Here is a 22,318-nt window from a genome sequence, read left to right as displayed (position 1 = left end):
AGATCCCACTGGACTGATGAGAGAACAGAAACCTTGATTCTAATGCAGCCTTGTCTAGCCTGAAGATACATCTACCACCTGCTTGCAGACCGTAACCTCAAATGGGGAAAAGACACAGTCAGGGCTGGGGGAAATCTTGCGTGTGTGTTTTTTATCAGTGGATCGTAGCCTCCCTCGTGTCCTGATACAGAGTCCAAAGGTTAGACACCTTTATAGGAGCAGCTCCAAGGGACATGTCCATGGGCACGATGGCCTCTCATGGGCAGTGGCAATGGGCTCTGGCAGCGGTCAGCATGCCTAGTAAATATTTTCAGGTACCCCATTCTAATTTTAGAAAGGTCAACTTTGCAAGCAAGACTTCTATCAATCTTTATCAGCTTGAAAAAGCAAACAGTAAGTAAGTGCAGTATCTTTGTGTTGCGCAGTTTAGCTAGAGTCACGAATTCTACAACCTATCTCCAGCTGATAAAAAAATTTAACTGTGGCCATAGCTTTTTATAAAACTCATTGAACTTCTTTTGAAAGATGAGCTAGAATGGCAAAAGAAAGAAAAATTGTTATGCTAATGAGAGAGAGAGAGAGAAGGAGGGAAGGAAGGAGAAAAAAGAAAGGGAGGGAGAAAAGAAGGAAGGAAGGAAGGAAGGAGGGAGGGAGGGAAGGAGGGAGGGAGGGAGGGAGGGAGGGAGGGAGGGAGGGGCTCTTGTAAGGACCAGGAGTTCATTTGTGATCATATAAATGAAACAGGAATGGAAAGCCAGCACTGTCATCTTGGCCAACTCTAACATCATTTAGCTATGAAATAGAATCATTCGAATGGTGCTCCCTGTAGAAAAAAGTTCACCAAGTTCCCCAACTTTGAAGGAGCTTTTGTTTTATTAGATGCTGTTAGCTTCATGTTAGTCACAGGAAAAAAAAAATGCCCACATACACACGCACTACTAAATGTAGTCCGTTTGCTCAGCTGCTGCTGATGTCACTGCTGCCCACTGGAAGTGAGTTACTGTAATAACCCCCCTTTATTAATCATAGGCTGGAGGAAGCACAAAGTGGGTGACATCATTAGGCAAAGGACTGGCTAACTCATGCTCCAATTTACTCAGCTTTATTATAGCGTTTCTCAAGTGTCATATGAAAGTGATTATCATTTCACACTTTCCCCCTCTGAGCAAGCATCCATAACCTTCAATTCAGACTCAGAGAAGAGCTGAGTGTTTCAGGTGGAGACACAGGGAAGCCAAATCTCACGGAGGAGTTTTGTCCCAGGAAGTAATGTCTTCCTCTGAGCAATCCCCTAGCTGGGGGATGGAGGCATTTTCTAGGATGAGAGCATCCTGAATAAGTGACTCTCACTTCATGATGGCCCAGGGGGAAAGCAACAGCGAACAGGATCCAGATGACACCAGTGGGCACAGCCACACATGGCTGCACAATAACCGAGCACATGATTTGCACACGAGAGCTCTGAAATGCAAAACCCTCGCATGAGGACGTGATGGCAGGTAATGGGGGAATAGGTGACTCCTGTGGTTACACTGCCTGAGTTCAAGTTCAGCTTTATTTGTAAAAGAACGACTTAGTTTTACTTATGTAAAATGTAGAACGAGAGAGAGAGAGAGAGAGAGAGAGAATAAGAGACCGTTGATCCACTGGTTCCCCGTCCAAATGCCCACCACAGGCAAGGCAGGGCCAGTCACAGCTCCCTTTGCAGAGGTGACCCCTGAGAGGGGCACACGACTGAATTCATGCCACGCATAGCACAGGCCTGAAAGGAAGTAAAGCGTGCACAATCTAGCAGTATTTCTCTCTCCTTAAAACCTTTTTCTGTTTTAACTGAACTTTGCAGAACTTTTTCTTTTAACTCTGCACACTGTTGAGACGATCCAGTGCCCTGTGGCCGGCCAGCACAGTGACCCAGCCGTGCCCTGAGGTTCGCTTGGACATTAAACGCCAGTCTACATCCCCGTGGCCGAGTCTCCACACCGATCACTCTTGGTCCAGCAAGTAGATTCTGAAAATGAGAAAGGGCAAGTGATGAAAATCGAAAGATGCTCATCCCAATATTCCCGGCAGCTCAGCATCCTATAACTGCTGTTCGAACACACTGTCAGGCTGTCCAGTGGCCATACACACAGCAGACATTCACAGGTGCAAATAAGCTTCCACAAATTCCTGGGGAAATGAAGAAAGGTTTATTCTATACATATACAGACACGTATGTACATACATAAATATATGCACGTATGCACATACATATGTATATGAAAAGGGAGCATCTCTATAATACTGCATGTATTAAGAAAAACAAATGTGTTCCCCTAGGACGAGCTATACTTCATCCTCTTAAAGCAACAGGTTGGGGCCCTTGGTAGAACCACTTTATAAGATGTTTTCACTCACTCCCTCATGGCAGGCCCAACCAGAAGGTATCTGAAGGAGTCAAAATAAAGCTTTCTTAGGCGTGTGTGAGAGATGGAATGATAGACCAAGAGAGAAGGCTGGGTTTTATGATATTTGGACAATGATGCGTAGTTGAGTAATTATATAGGAGAATTTATTACATGGGTTCCCCTCTCTCAGTACTGAACTGTAAGCACTCTTAGCTGCCCACATGATGACTGCGGCAGGAGAGAGCTGCGTGCAGTCACAATGCATAGTCACTACACAATCGCTGGAAGCTTCCTTTACACAATGCAGGATGCCAGGTGGTCTGCTGCCCTCTAACTGGCACCAGGCAGAATAGCACGCACTCCTAACGTTCAGGTGCAGTGGGTGGTTGGGTCCACTCCTGAGGTTGCAGCTATAAAGCTGGCTACCTCGGTGGAGCCTTTGGTTGCTGAGAACACAAGGCCAGAAGGTAGATTCCTGCTGTGATTTGATCTTTCCCTGATAAGAAGGCACTCATGTCTTGGAACAATTGCCCTACTGGAGCCAGAGCAAAGGGCTGACCAGACACAAGTCGACATAGACTGCTAGTGGTGTGACTACAGGAAACACTCACAGGAAGACCCAGAAAAGAAACACCACCACCCGGGGAATGTGCAGCCATGGGGTCTTGGAGCGTCCCAGCCTCACCAAGTGCTGGAGCTACTCTGCTGATGAGGAGAGACTGGGGCGCCCTCTTCTGGTGAATCTGTATAGAAAGAATTCCACAGCAGGTAGCAATCCGGGCAAATTTCTGGTCCATCCTCTTGACTACCTAATCCTGTGTTTTTTAAAAGCACCCTGATTTTAAAAACAGCACATTTCTTCATATGACGTGTAAAAGGTGTAAGCAACTATAAAAATGAATTGCGTGAGGTCATCAATGAAATGCTCATTACAATGCAATCATACTATAGTTTTTGGTTGTTATTCTCACTTAATCACCGTGTTATTTCCAACAGCCAAATTATTCTTTGGAATATTAATGACTTAGGAGTAATATAGCAAGAGAGTGTGTCTTCATTTTTAAGTCAATCTACTATTATTGTGCTTGGAAGTCACTTTGAAATTTTGCAATTATAAATATTACTGAAGAGATCTATTTATATATTTAATAAATATCTGATTACTTCCTTAAAGATAAATTCCTATAAGTTGAGTTACTGGATCTGAGAGCATGGATATCTTTAATGTCTTTGTATTTGTCATATTATCTTCCTGGAAGTATTCACCTGTTCATGTTTCAATAGAGAACATGCCATGGATGTTGACCCAGCCTTCATCATGCCCCAGGCACATGTGCTTTGTTTTAATTCAGATTTTTAAATTAGTTACAACATGTGGTTGCATATTTCAGCAACTCTGAGTCCCTGTCCATGTTCTTTCCCCATTGTCTGTTTCCTTTAAAGGAATTATTTTCATACTTTTGCATTTGGAATAAGATTTAATCACATATAAATTTATATAAAAGGACATCTCAAAAAACACCTGGAAAATTAGAAGATGTTTATTTGTAGGCAAAGAATTTTATCGATGGATAGATTATTATTCTATCAATGGATAGATTATTCCTAATAGGAGCTTTTCATTAACGTTTTGAAGAACTTTTGCATATCAATATACATTAATGAGAATGTTTTTATATTAAGGATCCTCAGACTTCCAAGTTTTAGAATGACTTCCAAATTTTAGTCAGCATCGCCTGCTATACATCAATGCATTTTCCCTTTTTTATTATGCCTTTTAATGTTATTTCTATGTTTCAGATTATGTTATATGTAGATTATTACAGGAATCTTTTTCTTTGTGCTGAAACTTCTCCATCAACAAGTCAAATAGATATTCACGCATATGTTCATCTAAATACTTTTGGTAGCTGACTCTTTAATCCAAAACACTTGAAGTATAGTATTTTATATGGAATAAAGACGAGCTCTAACATTTATAACTTTCCATAAATCTCGACAGAATATATATATTTTTTCCCTTATGGAATGTCATTTTCATCAATTATTAAATATACAGTGGTACCTCAAAAAGTTCAAAGAAAGTACATATTGTGAAAAAAAAAACCCTGTACATTGATGTCATGATTTTTGCACCAAAAAACTTACTTTTTAACTTCACTTTTAATGAACTTTTTAATGTTTCCTCCTAGAAACACTGCTTCTTGTTCCATTGATCTGCACCTGCTGAGTTTCCCATCCTACTGCGTTTGTAGTTTCTTCAGTTGTAATATTGTTCTTTTAACTTTTGCTGCATCTCATTCCTGGCCTTACAGTGTATCTGACTCAACCTCACACCCAACTTATCTTAACTAACATATCATGTTCAAATGCCAGGACCTTAAAGCAATCAAAGGTAATACCAAGTTTCTCTACCTGTGTGGCTGTCATTTAATGACAGTATATCATCACACAGTTTTTGTTTTAAATTAAAATAGCTTTTTTCTTGATTTTTTAAAAAATAGCAGATGTTCATTTTAAACATGCAAACACCAGAGGGGAAAATAAAGGAAGGAAGAAGGAGAGATAGCAAGGAAGAGAAAGGAAGGGAAGGGAAGGCAAGGGAAGGGAAAGGCACAGGAGGGGGGGGGAAGGGAAGGGAGGAGAAGAGAGGGGAAGGGAGAGGAGGGGAAAGAAGAGGAGAGAAAGGGAGAGGAGGAGAGGGGAGGAGAGGAGAAGGGAGAGAAGGGGAAGACGGGGGAGGGAGGGGAGAGAAAGGAAGGGAAGATAAGGGAAAAGGAGAGGAGGGGAGGGGAAGGGAGAAGAAGGCAGGGAAGGGGTGGGGAGTGAAACCGTCTAAAATGTAATCATCCTAAGAAAGCCAGAAGCTGCTTTGTGTTTGGTTTGTGTCCCACCAGAAATGGAGATCTCTCATATCAGGACCATTTTCTTCTATTGAATTTTTGACAACTGTTTTTGTTTTGCTTCTGAGATTTTCCTGAATGTGTCAGTGAACTGCTGACTTAAACATTCTTTAGTTTTTGAGTATGCATTTACATCTGCTTTGTAATTTTGTTTATATTTTCTTGTTAATTGCAGAAATTTTGCACACTTCTCATGTTATTGTTTTACTCTTTTCTAACTCGTAGTTAAATAGGATAATACACAAATCTATTATTTATTCCAAAATAGTATCAGCGCATTCTCACCCATCCTTATCTTGACTTCCTTGGCCACCATTTCAATTCTGTGCTAGCTCTTCACTTGGGAGGATTGGGTGCTGATGGGGTCCTAGGCAGAAGTCTCAAATATCCTGTGGCCTGAGCCTGTTCTGCTACCTGGGGAACACATTTCTCCTTTTTGGGGAAAGGCCCTGTTGCTCTCAGCTTCATCCCTGATTCTGGGATAACCGGATTAAAGAAATGTTGTCATTGGAAGTCCTTTTTTTTCTGTACCAGTTCGTGTATTTTATTCTTCATCATCTCCCATCGCTACTGCCCTCCTCTCTTAATGTTTTTCTCACCTCTTAGAAACTCTCCATTCTCATCCCTTGAGGTTAGCCCATGCATGCCTCACTGACACTTTTGCCCGTGTCCTTTCCCTGTAGCTACCATGAGGTGGGCCAGAGCCTGCCTTATTCCTGTTGGCTTCTTGTTCAATAGGAGTTATAATCCAGTCCAAGCCTGTTGTTGGCTTACTGCTTCTGACCACTCTTGTTTCGTTAAGTCTGCTACATATGCATTCTCTGGTGTCCACTCCTTTTGGCTGTCCTCTGGGGCAAACACAAGACAACCCCAGGCTGCCCTATCTCACAAAGAGACCATTTTCAATCTAAGGGATATTCCCACATTTTGGCTCATGATTGGGGAAATTTTATTTCTTCATAAGCATATAGATCCCTTTCTTCTTTCTTTCTTTCTTTCCATAGACCAATTTGTACATTTTTGGGCATGAGTCAGGGGAATGCATGGGACCACCACTTCAGCAATCCCTGGGTGAGCCTCTGATCTCTCACTGGAACTGAAGAAGGTTCACCTTGGCATGGAGGAGCAGGAGCAGTGGGACGCACACATAGCAGGTGCTTTTTCTGAAAGCATTGCAAGCAATGCCTTCCTTTTTCTGCACCACCCACCTGAAACTGTTATTCTCTCAACACCTGTCAGGAATTTTAAGAATCATCAACCTGTGCTAAGAGATACATTTTCAAGATTCCTCTGCCGACAGGTACATCACATTCTCTCTGGTACCGAATTCCAATTTTAAAACACTTAACCCCGTAGCTAAAGCTCCCGTTAAGATGCCTGCAAGCCCCATCAAAATACCAGAGTCAAAGGCCCAGTTCCAGGCCCTGACTCCAGCTTTCTGTCATTGCAGACCCTGGAAAGCCTTAGTGACGGCTCAAGTCGTTGGGTTTCTGCCACCTACATGGCAAAACTAGACTGAGCCCTCGGCTCCTGTCTTCTTCCTGCTCGACTCCATTAATTGATAGTGTTTGAGGATTTGAGTTCTCTCTGTCTTGCAAATAAATAAATAAAAAGCACAAATCACCATAGGTTAGGAAAAGTTCCTATTATTGTCTGAGTGAAAGTTAGATGTCTGTTGATTCTCAGGTGTCATTGTATTGAGATCTATGTCCTAGGCACCTGCTCCCTTTCTGAAACAGCAAGACATTAGGGGAACACAAACTTAAGCCACGGGGGATGCTCACAAGCAAGAATGAATGGGTGAAGGAAGATTAGCCTGTGAAGAACTCTGAGAAGGAGCTGTAGGTGGAGGGGAACTACTGTGGCAGGAAAAGGAGAGGACGGGACAGAAGGGGCTTAGCCCTTCCAGGTCCCTCTTTCAAAGATGTGATGAAGAAATGTCATCATGGACAGAGATGGGGAATGAGGATTGAGGAAAGGAAACAAAGACCTCAGCATGTTCCTCTTCTGAGAGAAGAGAGCAAATAAGCAAAGGTAACTTAAAGATAGGAGAGTGGAGAAGCAAGTTTCCTGTAGTCGTAACAGATGAGGGCTGATTTCGGAGGCTAGAACAGACTCCTTTGCAGACCCCTTCTCACCAAGATTTCCTCACTGTTGACCCATCACACCCAGTGGCTAAATTCACCACCACAACTGAATTACTGAACAACTTTGTAGCAAGTACCTTCCCCTTCCCATTCTCTCTCTTTTTTAAAAGAAGATTTATTTTTATTTATTTAAAAGGCAGAAGAGAGAGAGAGAGAGAGAGACCTTTTCTCCACTTATTTACTCTCCAAGTAGCAACAATGGCCAGGGTTGGGCCAGACCCAAGCCATAAGCCTGAAGCTTCCAGGTTTCCCACCTGGGTGCAAGGACCAAAGCAAATTAGCATGTTTCACTGCTTTACTAGACGCATCAGCTGGATCAGAAGTGGAGCAGCCAAAATAGGAACTGTGTCCATATGGGATGCCCGTGTTGTAGAGGGTAACTTAACCCACTGTGCCACTGCCCTGGGTTCCTTACCATTATAGACAAGTCAGAACCCAGAGGCACTGATGATCTGAAGCGTAGGTATGTTTGGGGTGAGTTAAAGAGAGCTGGTGGGAGGTTGGAGACATGGTGTTTTTTGCTGAGCCGCTGCCTGTGACACCAGCAATCTAGATGTACACCGGTTTGAGCCCTGACTGCTCCACCTCCAATTCAGTCCCATGAACAAACCACTGTGAACAATCAGTATGGGGCGTGGCCATGGGGATGAGCTTCTTACATGCAATAAATGTAAAGGTCTCTGATGTTACATTCACAGGCCTGGCATTGGTATCAGGTATAATTAACAGGAAGCTAAACCCTCAGGGCTGTTTGTACAAGAGGTTGAAAGTGCAGGGAGATGATGTTATTGTGGGTTATCATCTCTAGTAGGCATTGCACAGACTGCTTGATATATGCGTATAACTTTCTCTAGCCATCTGAGAAATCTTCTGAACTATTGTGTGCTACCATTGCCATCTATAGATAAAGCCACAGATGCTTCAAATTTAAAAAAAAAATGATTTGTTCGGACATATACACTGAATGCGTGATGGAGCTAGGATTTCAATCCAGATATTTGGACAATTTAGCACGTGCAATTTCATGCTAAGTTGTAGAGTTAGGTTCTGGCAGAGCCTTCCCCTTTGGAATAACAGTGGGTGGAAATGAGAATACTCAGTGGTTTCCACTCACCTCCATGCTTACCCAGATCTGGGAGTTGGAGATAATCTGCACACTTCACTGGAGAAAAAATGTCCACAGAGGACAAGTGTCAGGAAAGATCAGCTGGTAGGGCCCAACTTTGGAGTAAACACCAAGAGTGACTGACAGCCTGTTAGAGTGAAAAGGCAGGAATTAGAAGAGGCGCAGCAGGAGGAAGAAGGGTAGGGGCATAGGGACAATTGAATGGAATCCCTAGAAATAGAAGAGACTCAGAAGTCCTTGATATTCTAGAGACTGTCAGGTGGTTAACACCTGTTAGCCTGACAGTTTCGCTTAGGAAACTCAATATATGTGCTTGTACAGTACTCAGTTTTCACAATGGAAAAGCTTTTAAACATAATGGTTAAGGTACTAATACATATTGGAAGAGCCCTGAAGATCGAGATTTCTAATGCTCAGAAGTGCCTGATTAATAAAATAGCATTCAGATGGCTCTTGTCATAACTGTTGCCATGTTAAATTATACAGGATAAGAAACATCCAAATAAATCAACCTATGTAAACACTTGGCCAAGGTAGGTAACTCACTTGATTTTTCCTATGATTTACATTAAATTTCTACCATGGCATTTCAGGTTTTTATATCTTAGGAAACAAACCTCACCCTCACCCTCCATGATGTTTGCAATTTCTCACTTGCTGTACTCTGGAGCGTAAGGCAGTGGTGCGAGATGAGAGGGCTCCGCTTGTTTCAGCCCAATCTGGATGAGCTATGGAGCTGCAACTTTCTCATCGGTGTTCTCTAAGGAATAGTCCTTCCTGCCTGGTCTACTCAGGTCCAACGATGTCATTCTTCGTTCTTTTTAAACATTTATTTATTTTATTTGAAAAAGCAATGACACAGCTGGCGACCTCTGTGGTTTACTTTGCAAATACTGTCAAGGGCACTGGGCCAGGCCAAATCCCAGAAGCAAGGAAGGCAATCCATAGTCCCAGGTGGCTGCCAGGTCCTTTGGCCATCACACCAATCCATCCCCATGGGCACAGGCACCAACCCATGACCTACTGGTACGCAACCACTGCGTCAGGTAGTGCCTGCCTTTGTCACTCAAAATTCTGCATCTCGCTAGGACTTTGCCTCAGCAGTTTCAAAATTTACAAATTAAGAAATAAGTACAGATTTTTTTTTTGTAAAAGTGAATAGATGCAAACTAAATTCACTTTGTACCTAACATCCAGAAAGTTATTCTTGGACATGGCAACCTGGAAACAAGAAACTGAAACAGGGCTCTCTCAGCATGACCTCCTAACCGCCAACCCAGCGTAAGGCAGGAGGACACACAACCAAGACAGGGAGGTACAGTCTGAGACTGGAAAGGAGAAGGGAAACTTTTAAGGGAGACGGTAGGAAAATCTTTTTTGACTGTGCAATCCATCAGGCAATGGAATAAATGACTTGCAAAAACATTTGTGGCTCTCTAAATAAAGGTGTTCAGGAGAACATCGAGGTGGAACACAGATTCCCACTGTCACCGAGCTACATTTAGAGTCTGTGGACAGGAGGCAAGGTAGCTTTCCAAAGGCTGAGCCTCCCCTGCCACCCCCCACCCCACATACACCCCTGCCCCAGTCCCGGTTCCTGTGGAAAAGTGTAGGGAAAAGCTGTGTGCTGCACCAGGGCTCAGAACTCACAGAGACCCTGCTGGCAGTCGGAATCTGTGACTGTAGCACGTGTACTCACTCAGAGACACATCCCTCTCAGAAAGCCTTGTCTCTGGCCAGTTGTGAACAAGAAAACATTGATTATTGCTGTTGTCATGATTGGTAATGACAATTTAGAATTCTGTGTATTGTTTGTTGTCATGTTGTTAAACATTGCTCACCAGGCACATCCCTTCTCCTGGGTGTTTGACAGAGAACACTGTGGTTGGGAAAGGCAGTTGAGTCATGCTGAGAGGGTCCTCACTTGGAATAGGGACTTGGGATGAACATGGAATGGTGGGAACAAAGGAGAAGGCATTGCAAGGGTGTAACAAGATGGATAGAAAGGCAACCAGGGTCAAGAAGGGCCTCGGACCTGCCTGCAATTCTGTTGTACATGGTGAGGAGGAAATCAGCTGATAAAAAGGCTACACTAAGTACCTTGCACAGAGATGCATCCTGCCTTAGACCTATGTCTCAGCTGCAAAATGATAACATATTACATTGTCCCTTGTTGGTTACCTCCAATGCCGAGGGATAGTCCAACCAAGAACCTTAGGGACAGCCTCTCGAGACATTTTCTGATTTCCTGGAACTTATCTAGTAAAACTGTGCAATGACTCAGAAAGTCAAATGATACTTTTCACCAGAAAGAACAAAAGAAACAACTTCATCCTCCCCATTTTTAAAATGTGAAGCTAAGAGCAGATACCCACTCTTGACTGTGTAAGGAAGACTTTCCAAAGGGGCTGGAATATTGCTAGGTCTCCTCTCTCCCCCATTTTCTGCTCATTTCATAGGTTTGCATGAATCTTGGGACAACCATTTCCAGAAAATATGCTGACACACTGAATCCCAGAAATGTTAACTATCCCTTTAGTAATGGCCTCCCATAGGGTTAAAAATGGAAGTACCTCTACAAACACAGATCTCAGGAACTGCACATTTTCATGCTTACCAATGGTACCAAAAATTACAGGATCGGCGGTCCTTAGAATGCTTGCCAGATCTGGGTAGTGACTCAGTAGCTTCCTTCCAGAAGTTTTATCAGATTACAGAAATCAGAAAACAGAGCCAAAGAACCCATATTCTCTAATTGCCAGAATCAAATATGAAAGCTCTCACTGCAGCCAAAAAAAGATGTAAGCGAAAGAAGCATAGGCCAACATAAGCTATGCAGCTGAAGCAGAGAGGTGCACGTGACGACCTGCGTCATCGCTATAATTACGTGCTGGCAGTTAAGAATCCCATATTGCATGCCATATTGGAGTGCCTGAGTCTGACTCCTAACTCAGGTTCCTGACTCCGTTTTCCTGGTAACATAGATCCCAGGGGACAGCAGTGATGGCTCGTGTGCATGGAGTCTGCCATCCATGTGGAAGACCCACCTTGAGTAGTCTGTAGCTTTGGCCTTACCTTGTGGAGGTGAACCAGCAGACAGGACCATATACTCTGTTTCCATTTTTCAGCTTCTGTACGTATGTTCTTTTTGAAATTAAATGATGTATTAATAATGCAGTTTATAAATCTATAATAATGAAATTTTCTAAGAAAAAGTGCTCTGAAAAGCACATGCTTGATATGGAAGAAAATCGAAGAGGAAAAAGGGGCTAAGTGAGACATAAAAGAAGTGAAAGGGAGTAACATCGCAATTACAGGGTTAAAAAAAATCGATACCAGCAGTTATACATGAGAGGATGGATACGGAATAAGATTCAGTGCTGAAGAAAGTTACTGCAAGGGATGTTGACAGAAGGAAGATATGGAGTTCATTAAATGGAAACCCAAAGTAGGAACCGTAAAGGAAATCACACTAATTTTAAGAAAACTTCCTGAAGCTGAAAGAGTGTTTGGATGGAAAAGTACAAAGCATGTATCAGGAAATGTTAATATATTAAACCATCTATCACCCCATCATGTTGAGTTTTTGAATTGTAAAAAAAAAAAAAAAAAAGAGCAAAAAAAGTGGCAACAAGCTAACATTGAGTGTGGCACAAAGTCAGGCTGATTTCAAATGACAGGAGTATACATAAGACCAGTGAAAGACATCAAGACAGCTTTACAAATAGAACACCAGGATAATGAGATTCAAGCAGTGAACAAGGTGTGTAGTCACATATAGTTTTTTAAAAAAAAATTGCTTGTAGACAGATACTATGATAGAATTATGGATTTAAAAGTGAAGGTTGGTGATGAGTATTTGTAAGACACATTGTTTCTGAGGTGACTGAATAGTTGATATTTCCTTAAATTTCCACAGAAATCTGGGAAAGAGAGAGTTGAGATTTATAGGCTCTGTATCTTCAGACAGCAGGATGTGGTGAGTTGAGAGATGGGTCCTAGGATTTCACTCACACACCTCGTTTTCCTCCTGGTGCAAAGTGTGCTTGCTCACAGATCAGCGTTGCCTCTTTCCGTTCATTTAAGGATGTTTCTATAATAAAATTAAGACACACACAAAACAAAGAAAAATTTACTCGAAGGTTTGAACATTTTCCAAATAAATTCTCTTTTGTTTCCCCCACCCCAGCACTATTGCCTTTGTTTCAGAAGCTTTCTTTAGATCCTCCTACCAATCTTGTCAGCCACACCAGGCAAAGGGCTTCAACAGCAAGGAGGTCTTACTGGATGTTTCTTGGACTGTGCACCCCCCCACACTGTGGCAGGTGCCAGGGTTAGAGACACAGAGAACTAAATGTATCCAAACCACACGCTCAGCTTTTCCTATCAGAAGTTGGAAACTGATCTGTGAAGACTACAGCCGAGAGCATCCAGTGCGCCTCTGGCAGTGAGCAGGTCAGTGAGGAAGATGAGATACTCCATCTTGAACACGGAAAAGCAACCTCAGGTCATCCGACATGAGGACCTGAAGTTGTGAAAGACAAACAGACCAAAAAACCAGTGATGTGGAACCCAGAAGTATGTCACAGCCCAGAGCATCTGATCTTCACTGAAAAGGTATCCTTGGAAATATTTTAGAGGAAAATTAAATGTAAAGACAGAAAGCAGAACAGAGAACAATACAAATGCTTTCTCTGAGTTAGAAATACAAGTTCAACAAGGTAAAAGAAAGGGTGGAAGGTAAAGTTGAAGCTGCCTCTTACAGCACATATGGAAAATCTGAAAGAAAGAAGGCAACAATAGCAGCTTTAATCCAATGACCCAACAAATGATTACTTAGCAGTCATGGTCTGTGGTGCCACAATATGTTGCTATTGTTGGTGGTCGTTGCTGTTATTGTATATATATTCATAACATAATAGCTAACATTTGTTGAGGATTTTCATTGTGCTCGAACTTGGGCTAGAACTCACAAAGTCATATTTCATTTTCCTATTGCTTTTTAAAAGGAATGGAGATGCTAGACCAGAGAATTATTTAAAAGACAAATAGTTACAATGTGGTTACTGACAGCATTTGGTTGTGGGAAAGACAAAATGGTCCAGGGTTGACTTTTGGGTGATTGGATGACAACTATTAAGGTTAAAATTTAGAAGCAAAAGCTACTTTTGAGAGAAAAGGTGCATTTGGATTTGGCATATTTAAAGGAGATCTGAACAGATTAAATGTCTGTGTGAGTGTGAGGGTGAGAGAAAAAGTGGAGCCAGAGAGACTGAGGAATCACAAATCCCCTTGGTTAAAACAAGAGTGGGTGCAATCACTCAGAGGGAGTCTCCGTAGACAAGCAGAAGGCCAAGGACAGGGAGTCCAGAGCAGAAACTGGGAGGGAGAGCTCTGTAACAAGACAAGTAAAGGTGAGAGAGAGCAAAAATGCACTTAGATACATCCCAGCTTCCCATGTAGAGCACTGCTGGTAATATTAGAACAATTCCAATGGTATTCTGGAAACAAACCAGCTCATATTTGAATGACTGAAGAATTAGTGAATCAAGTTATTCTTTTGCTTTGTATGTAAACAGAGAAGAAATACCTAAGTGACTGTATATTGTAAGATTGAGACACGATCTAGTAGAGTATTCAGCAAAGTGCATGCCATACGCATATACAACAATAACCCTGAATGTAAACTCTACTAGTACATCACATTGACTGAGCGAATGGGTCTGGTTCCTGAACAAATTTAGTTTTGTATTCTGGCTCTGCTACCAGATAGAGGTATAAACCTGGAATTGATATGCCTTTTCTTCATCTGTAAAATGGGAATGAAAAAGTCTCTACTTTCTGAAAGCATTTATAGGTACTGTAAATTTATTCTGTTATGAATGAGAAATTATTTTTAATATTTCTTTTCTGTCATTAGGCAGAAGTTTCCTATTCGCTGTTAAATTCATCTAATCCAGGCCTGTTCTAGTGATACTTTGTAAATACAACTTGTTTTAATAGTGGTTTGCACTTCTCTCTCTCATTCTCTTTGCTCGTCTGAAAGACTCTGTGTGTCAAAACCTGGCGAACTTCCTAAATTTGGGAAAGCCAATAGTAGTTATCTGAGCAGAGGCAAATCAGAGAGTGTCCTGCGTGGGGCAGGCCTGTGCGAAAGGAGAGGTGGTCGGGAGGCTGGCCATTTCCTCACAGGAGTAGCGGGGGCTTGCAGGCAGGAGCCTGAGCAGCAGCCAGAGTGAAGCAGTTCTCTTAGACTTACCCAACCTCAGAATGGGTGGAAGGGAAAAACTTCACAGAAGCTTGACTTGCCATTGCTCACTGATGCAAGAGCTAAAGAAATGAGTATGAGGCATGTGAATTGTGCCCTGAAAATCACAGCTCCTACGTTACACTCATACCATGTGCCAAGAAACAAACATCCTCTTGTCTTCCTTTTCCTGAACTTGAGTCAAGAACCATTTGTTTACCTTTGCTCTGACCTCAGCAGCCCGTCCTTCCCTAGGTATTTACTCTAGTAGCAGCTAATACAGGTATCTGCTACGAAAAAATTTACTGTGGAAGGCCAAGTCATCTATTAACATGAACATAGTTCCAGCTTTAAAATGTTCTGTGTTCCAATTGTGCTACACAAAGTCGGGTGATGGCTGCTAGGAACACTGCTCTGAGTATTGGAGGCAGTCTCCCTTCCCTTGAAGAAGAAGGCAGATACTCACAACACATTTTAAAATACATGTTGTAGGTTTTTGTGGGATTAATGCTCACTGAAACAAGATGGCCAGGGTTTTTTTTGTTTGTTTTTTGTTTTTTGTTTTTTTATTTTGTTGTTTTTTTCTAACCAAGTGCCCCAGGCCTGAAAACCATTGAAACAGGATTTTCTTTATTGCAACATCTTGAGGTCACAATAATAAATAATTTTTAAAAAGCACCATGCATTGAATGTGATTAAAGCTTAGAATTTTTCCAAAGCACTTTGAAAAAAAAAATAGCATCTAGGATGTGCTTGACACAAATTCCACTCACATGAATTATTACCACAAAGTAAGTGGTTCAAAATCATTGTGTGCACTTCACACGTGTGTAACCTAGGCGAGGAACCTTCAGTGATTTATGCATGGCCATGCAACCATCCAAGTAAAAAAAAAATAAGAAATCCTAAGCTAGCATTCAAATTCTAAATCCAGGAATCTCTCTTGCTAGTACAGCCTTCCAAGGAATTGTCTGGGGTGCAGAGAGAATAAGAGACAATGACCTAACCTCAGATGTCCAATTTTGACAGTAGACTTCAGTGTTATTAATAAATGCAGCGCCTTTAAAGTGGTGTAGTGGGAGGGATCTGGACTTCTGAGTCAGAGCCAAGCTCAAATCCCAACTCTGTCATTGATTAGCTCTAATCTTGGGCAAATAATTTAACTCAACTGCAAAATGTGACTCCTTCCGTGCCAGAAGGAAGATTTAATGAGCTAAGAGAAGGTAAAGCCAGCACTTAACACCTTATAAGTTCTCAATAAATATATGTCTCTATTCTTATTTAATGCAAGAAAATAAATAAAGGAAAACTGTTTATTTACTATCTAATAATAATAAAAATTCCCCTTACTGGAAGAAAAAGAAGAAAATAACTGACTCACCAGATGCAGAAAACACACTAAGAAAAGGTAACGTAAATTGGGGAGCAGAAATACAGCATCCATGGATGAATTCTTGCTTTCTCCTCAGACTTTGATAGAGCACCCTGGAAGAGTTCACTGCCATGGCAGCAAAAAGGGACTTCAGAGAGTTTCATTTGGTATAACCATGAGGCAAAAAAAAGAAGAGGAAGGGAAATTAAGCAAGCGGATGGGATACACGGAAGGAGAACCCTCCTTTGTATTCTTTGTCAGCCACTAAGTGTGCCCTAATATGCCCTATGAACTGTGCGAATAACATCATGGTTTCTCTTTTTGACATACAAAGAGAGCCACATTTGGGGCTCACCTGCAATATATATTTATGTCAGCATGCAGTGCATTCCTGGTCAAACTCTAATTCCAATTTATTTTTATTGCTATACATTTTTTGCTCCAATTTTAACTCATACCACTTTGTATTAATTTATGTACATCTGTAAGTCTCGACATCATTTTATGAAAAACAGGCATAAACAAAGAAAAATAAGAATGCAAATAAATAAATTACTAATTTTTCAAAATACTTTTTAAAAAATATTACTGCTTGCCAGACCTCAGACTATTCCTTAAACAATCACGGAAGCACTAGTCTTCTTCTAGTTTTTAAGGCATGTTAGGAAACACAAGGCAAACTTTCAGTTAAATAAGAGAACTCTGTAGAAGTGATCAAGATAAAACAAACAAGACATTGCCTTTAGTTTTGAATAGCTTCCCTGTGTTGGGCCTTTATGGTAGCAGGGTAGGGAATTCATTGTTGACTTATTGTAAATTCATTCCCAGGCTTATTCCTCCTGGTTCATGCTGCCTATAAAGGCAGAAAAAAGATACACATTTTCGGTTATCTAGAGTAAAAAGTTCCCACATAACTCTGGCCATTGTTTCTTTATTAAAGAGGAGATGGTATCGGTAATTTTCTTTTCTCCCGCACTGAACAGAGGATGGTTGTTGCTTGGAAGGTCACCTTTGGATACTGTGAGGCAATAGCTATCATGCGGGGAATGGAACTTCAGGAACAAAGGAAAACAATGTTCTTGTGCCATCTCTGAAAGTAGTTAACCAAGAGACCTAAGTCTCTAGCTGATTACAAGAAGACAAGTCAAGTGTTGCATCAGTTGACGTCAAAGGTTTTTGCAACTGCGATAGAGACAGATATAGAAACATACACACATATCTTGGAAACCATCTGACTTTTCAATGCTGGTACATGTAACAAAAATACAGTTTCAATTGCTCTGCACAATGTAACCAAATGTTTATCAGAATCCAAACCAAACTGTTGCCATTCTTCAGACTATCTCTTTGAGATGTTCTGTAAAATGGTACACCTGAATCTATGTTATTAACAGGGAGGCAGACACAACAAATTCCATCTCAACTCATTTTTCCTGAAGATGCAGTTAATTGCATGGGAACAATGACCCTAAGACTAGAAAGAATTTTGAATAAAATAAGATTAATACATAATAACAAGAAAGTTGACAGAAACTCAAGATTACTCTGAGAATAAATAGTTTTGAATTCCAAAGCAACCACTTCCAAATTTTTTTTAAATTAAAAATGTTTTCTTATTTTCATCACTGCCATCCTCAAAACCCTAATAACTGGATGATGCAAACAATTTGGAAGACTATTTTTACTCAAACTGCTGATTAAGCCAAATTAAGTGACCCACATGAGTTGCACAGCTCCCCTTCTCCCTATTCTCTTGATGCTGGTATGCTTCCTCTTGCTCACACTGTCCTGGCCATGAATTTTTAGATACATTTCCCAACTGACATCCGCCCCTGCCCTGTTCCTCAGACTGTTGAGAGCATCCTGATTCACCTTCTGGTATTTTGGACCTAGGTTCTCTTATAATATACAAACCCTGCTTTTTTTTTCTTAATTGTGAAAAATCGCATAAACCTACAAATTTCTGTCCTAGCTCAACTGGACAGTAAGGAAGAACTCTATCTCAGCCCAGAAGATTTTCTCTCCATTCCCAGGAGGCATTTTTGACAATCACAGAGAAGCCAGAAGTTAAAGAATGAAGAATACGGGCCGCATGACTTCTTTCCTGGTCAGAAATCATTTTGGTTTCACACATGCAAATTCCACATGAAGGGAAAGGAAGAGACAGCGCCGTGAAGGGTATGGGCAGACTCCTCTTGCATTGAAGAGGTGCCTTGAAGAGGAAAGATGAGATTGTTTGGGGGACTTTTTTCAAGCATACTAACCACTCACAGGGACAATCAAACCCGATTATATGGAATTTATAATTTCATCATTCTGATATCAGAACCAATGTTAAGCTCTTTCTGCATCCTTACTATCAACTGTCAGTGTCCAGCTGTAATGATAGGGCAACTTTCCCCATAATGTATATCATGAAATAGCATTTGTTATAGGGGAAAGGATTCAACTACATTAAAGCAGATTTAGAAGATTCTGCTAACAGAATTTAAGATGTGCAGCCTTCACTGTGCTCCTAGATGGAGTTTTGTAAAAAAAAAATACTGCTGGTATATTCCAAAATGGATACTTGTCAGACCATGTTCAACATAATAATTTCCAATTGTTTAAAACCGTTTGTCACTTAGGGTATCAGTGAGTGAGTGCAATACACTTGTTAACATACAAATATAGACTGAGAGGGGTAGACATTTTTAGTCACCTACCTAGCAGTGGCTAGCGTCCATCATCTTCTCACCTAATCATGATTGTGCTCACACTCACCATGTTTCCCAGCACAGTGCAAAACTCTCTCCTGGTGCTAAAATGCTTATTGATCCAAGCTAACTGAGAATTCCAGCTCCCAGACCAATGATTCACCAAGGGGGTAGATATGTTGTACAATACTGACTGATGAGGAGTAATTTGGAATTTCTGGAAAAGTTTTATTTGCTCTTTATGAAAATGAAAATAAGAAAAATACCTATTTTCCTGGCTTTGAGCATTGCTGTGTGCACATGTGATGCCAACAGTGATCATCTGATGACTTTGAAGACAGAAATGCAAAGATGATTTCAAAACACCCTACATCACTGAGATAAGAATGAACTTCTCTGCAATTATCCAGCACACAGACTTCGTGTTAGGTTACAGAATAACACACCTTTATTGATGAGGCCAGCTAACTGAAAGTTAGGTATTTTGGTGCTTGCTGCAGAATGTATCCTACAGGATCAAGAAGTCATCCCCAAAGGTACAGAATCTGGAGATGATTGGGTTGAGGTAGGGAAGGTACAAAAGATGGCATGCCCAACTTGTGGATGATAGACTTCTTAATCACGTCTTGATCAGAGCATTTCCTACTTGTCATTCCATCATACTCTTATATTTGGAATTGCTTCTTAACTTTAAGGTCATTTGCAAGTGAGTATGCATTCCACTAACCAGGGTAATGGGAATTTTTTAGCCAAAGGATTAGAAACTAGACCCAACATTATATTTATTGCCTACAACCATAAATCAAACCACAGTCAGGAGGCTGAGAAAGAGAATAAACAATGAGGTGACTGCTGCCTGATCTTTCAACGGTATATGGCAAGATTAGACATGCTGAACAATTACACCAAGCTGTAAATATATATTCTATGTTTAACCTGCAATCTTAAAGTTGTTTGATTTTCATTATTAATGTTTGGACACGCTCATGGTCTTAAATTCTAAATCCTTTATCTTGCACTGCCATGTTATTAGATAAAAGGGTAAGTGCTTCTTAAAACATCGCATTTTGCATCTCAGACTTTGCATTTGAGTATGGGGAAGCTGGTGCCCCTATGATGTGACTGGAGGATCCCAACACTAAGGCATTCCAGAGGTGACAGGGCTCTATTTATAAGTGCGAGAAGGGCTGTGGGTCTCCTGGGTGTGGGAGTTGTTTAAATTGTAAAGTTTCCGAGTCTTGCAACAAGTGCTTTTAAAAAAAATTCTGTTATAAATAAGTCATAACATATTCTTTATAATGCCAGGGCCACCATCCTGCCAAAAAGGCTTTTTTTGGAGAGAATCCTACCCTCCCTTTAGCAGCCTGAACTCTACCTAAGAAGCTGATTCATATGATAGATCACCATCATTGAAGGCTGCTGGGCGCCCTTCCCGTTCGCTCTTTGAAAATAATCGTTATTCTGACATAAGAGGTAAAGCCAAACGAAAGCGTCTTCTGTATTTGGAAAAGCCGCTGCGTTTGGATCATGGCAGCCCTGACATGGCAAAGCTGAGAGCTGCAGAATCATTTGACCCCAGGGCCTACCTCCTCTAGGAGAAACTTTGATGAGATGATGACAGCAATGTTACCACTGTTCACTTCTGCCACTGAAAGCCCGCCAAGTTGGCAACCGAAGCCGCACAAAGCTAATCTTGTGCTTGGGAAACCGTCTTTCCTTAAGTACTAACAATGCTTGCATGCTCACAACTCTGTAAAATACAAGCTCTCCTTGGATCTTTCCTAAGAACTTCCTGTGGGCTCTTCACGTGGCAGCAGCCTCAGCATTGGTACCTCATTTGTGTGCTGCATTGTGTTTGCCAGAGGGTGGCTTCTCCAGTCTTGAAATCATTTCTTTCCTGTTGGCTATCCCACTGTTGTTGTTTTTTTTTTCCCCTTGAAGGATGCTTATTTTGTAGTGCCTATGATTATTTCCAGTTTATTGAAAACCTCTCTAAAGGAAATCCAAATGAGCATGAAAATGGAACCTGATGATCCATTGTCTGTAACAGAGTTTCAGTGTTTGAAAGCTCACCTTGCTTGCTAAATGAGAGTGTGCTTTCTACTTAGAGTGCGTAGAAGTAAGATGACAGAAGCATGGCTGGGCTAGTCACTTGCAAGATCTCATCTTGTTTTAGTGAAATTTGCATACATGGCTACTAATTAATTCTTATTCGATCTGAATTTAAAAATGAGTTTTAATTATATAAAACAATTGTTGCCAAAAAAAAAGATTGTATGAATTTATTTGAGCTTTGAGTGCCCTCTACTGGAATAAGAAAAAGGTTGAAAAAAAGAATCAACAGCCCAGAGATCTTGCTTGATGCTGTCATAATAAGGAAAATAACAGTAATAGCAGGAACTCAATGGCTCACTCACAGTGCCCTGAAAGGAGTATTTTTTCCTGAAAATTATTTTAAAACTTACCCAATGGTACACATGTTGTAGATTTTATACTTATCAGAAATCTAATGATAATCCCCAGAAGTATCGCTTCAGTTGGTTGGCCTGTTCTTATTCTCTGGACTGCATGACTCCGAGCTGTTAGCTCTGCGTTTATAGCTTTGGCCTCTGGAGCAAGACTAGACTTGGATTAGCTGCCATTCTTGAACCCTTTCCTTTGCAAACCACAGGTGATTTCAACTTCCATTTCGGTGAGGCCTTTCTTTCCCAGCTTGGATTCCCTCCAGTATCACCTCTTTCCTACTCTCTTTGCTTTAATTTCTTCTGCAGCCACTTCTTGGCCTCTCCACGCTAGCTCTGACCTCTCCGACCTGGTCTCCTCACCACAGTGCTCTATTCACTGTCTGCAAGACACACCCTGACTCCCTCCCTCATCTCTGTTTACACAGGCTCTCAGTCCTCATTTCAGCTTATTTCCTAGTTTGTCTGGACTTCATGGTTTATCATTTCAACCATACTGTCATCAGCTTGCTCTATTCCACCAACCCTTGGATCTGCTGGATAAACCTTAAAAATCGTTTATTTTGCAGCAGCCTAATGATATATTCTGATCTGATTAATGCTAATTTCTGTGCCTCGGAGAACTGCTGGAAAAGGTCTTCCTACTTTGTTTTTTGGCTAATGATGGATTCTTACAGCTACCTTGATAGGAAAGGTCAGCAATGCACTCATTTGTTCTTTGCTAACAGAATATGTCAAGCCTTGACTATTTTTTTATTCATAAGATTTGATTTGCTTCCCACATTTCACAAAACAAAACAAAAGCCACTGAGGCTCCTGGATATTTAATTTCCTGCCTACAAACTTTTCCTTTGGTGTTTATTTCTATATATTTGTGCCTTCATCCATGGGAGATGGAGTCTCTTCCCTACTTTCTTTTGAACTTTGTCTCTCCCAGTCCCTTCCTAGGGTTTGCTCCAACAATTTGCTGATATTTTC

The 22,318-nt window shown here is 41.2% G+C and overlaps 1 pseudogene; it reads left to right on the top strand.

The window, feature by feature from the left end:
- Nucleotides 1-248: 248 nt before the first annotated feature.
- LOC121145597 overlaps nucleotides 249-22,318 on the top strand; it is a 28,170-nt pseudogene continuing 6,100 nt past the window's right edge.

This window comes from Ochotona curzoniae, unplaced genomic scaffold (assembly GCF_017591425.1).
Source record: "Ochotona curzoniae isolate NIBS_2020 unplaced genomic scaffold, NIBS_Ocur_1.0 scaffold_3835, whole genome shotgun sequence".
Taxonomy (NCBI): domain Eukaryota; kingdom Metazoa; phylum Chordata; class Mammalia; order Lagomorpha; family Ochotonidae; genus Ochotona; species Ochotona curzoniae.
This window is presented reverse-complemented; position numbering and strand designations above follow the sequence as displayed.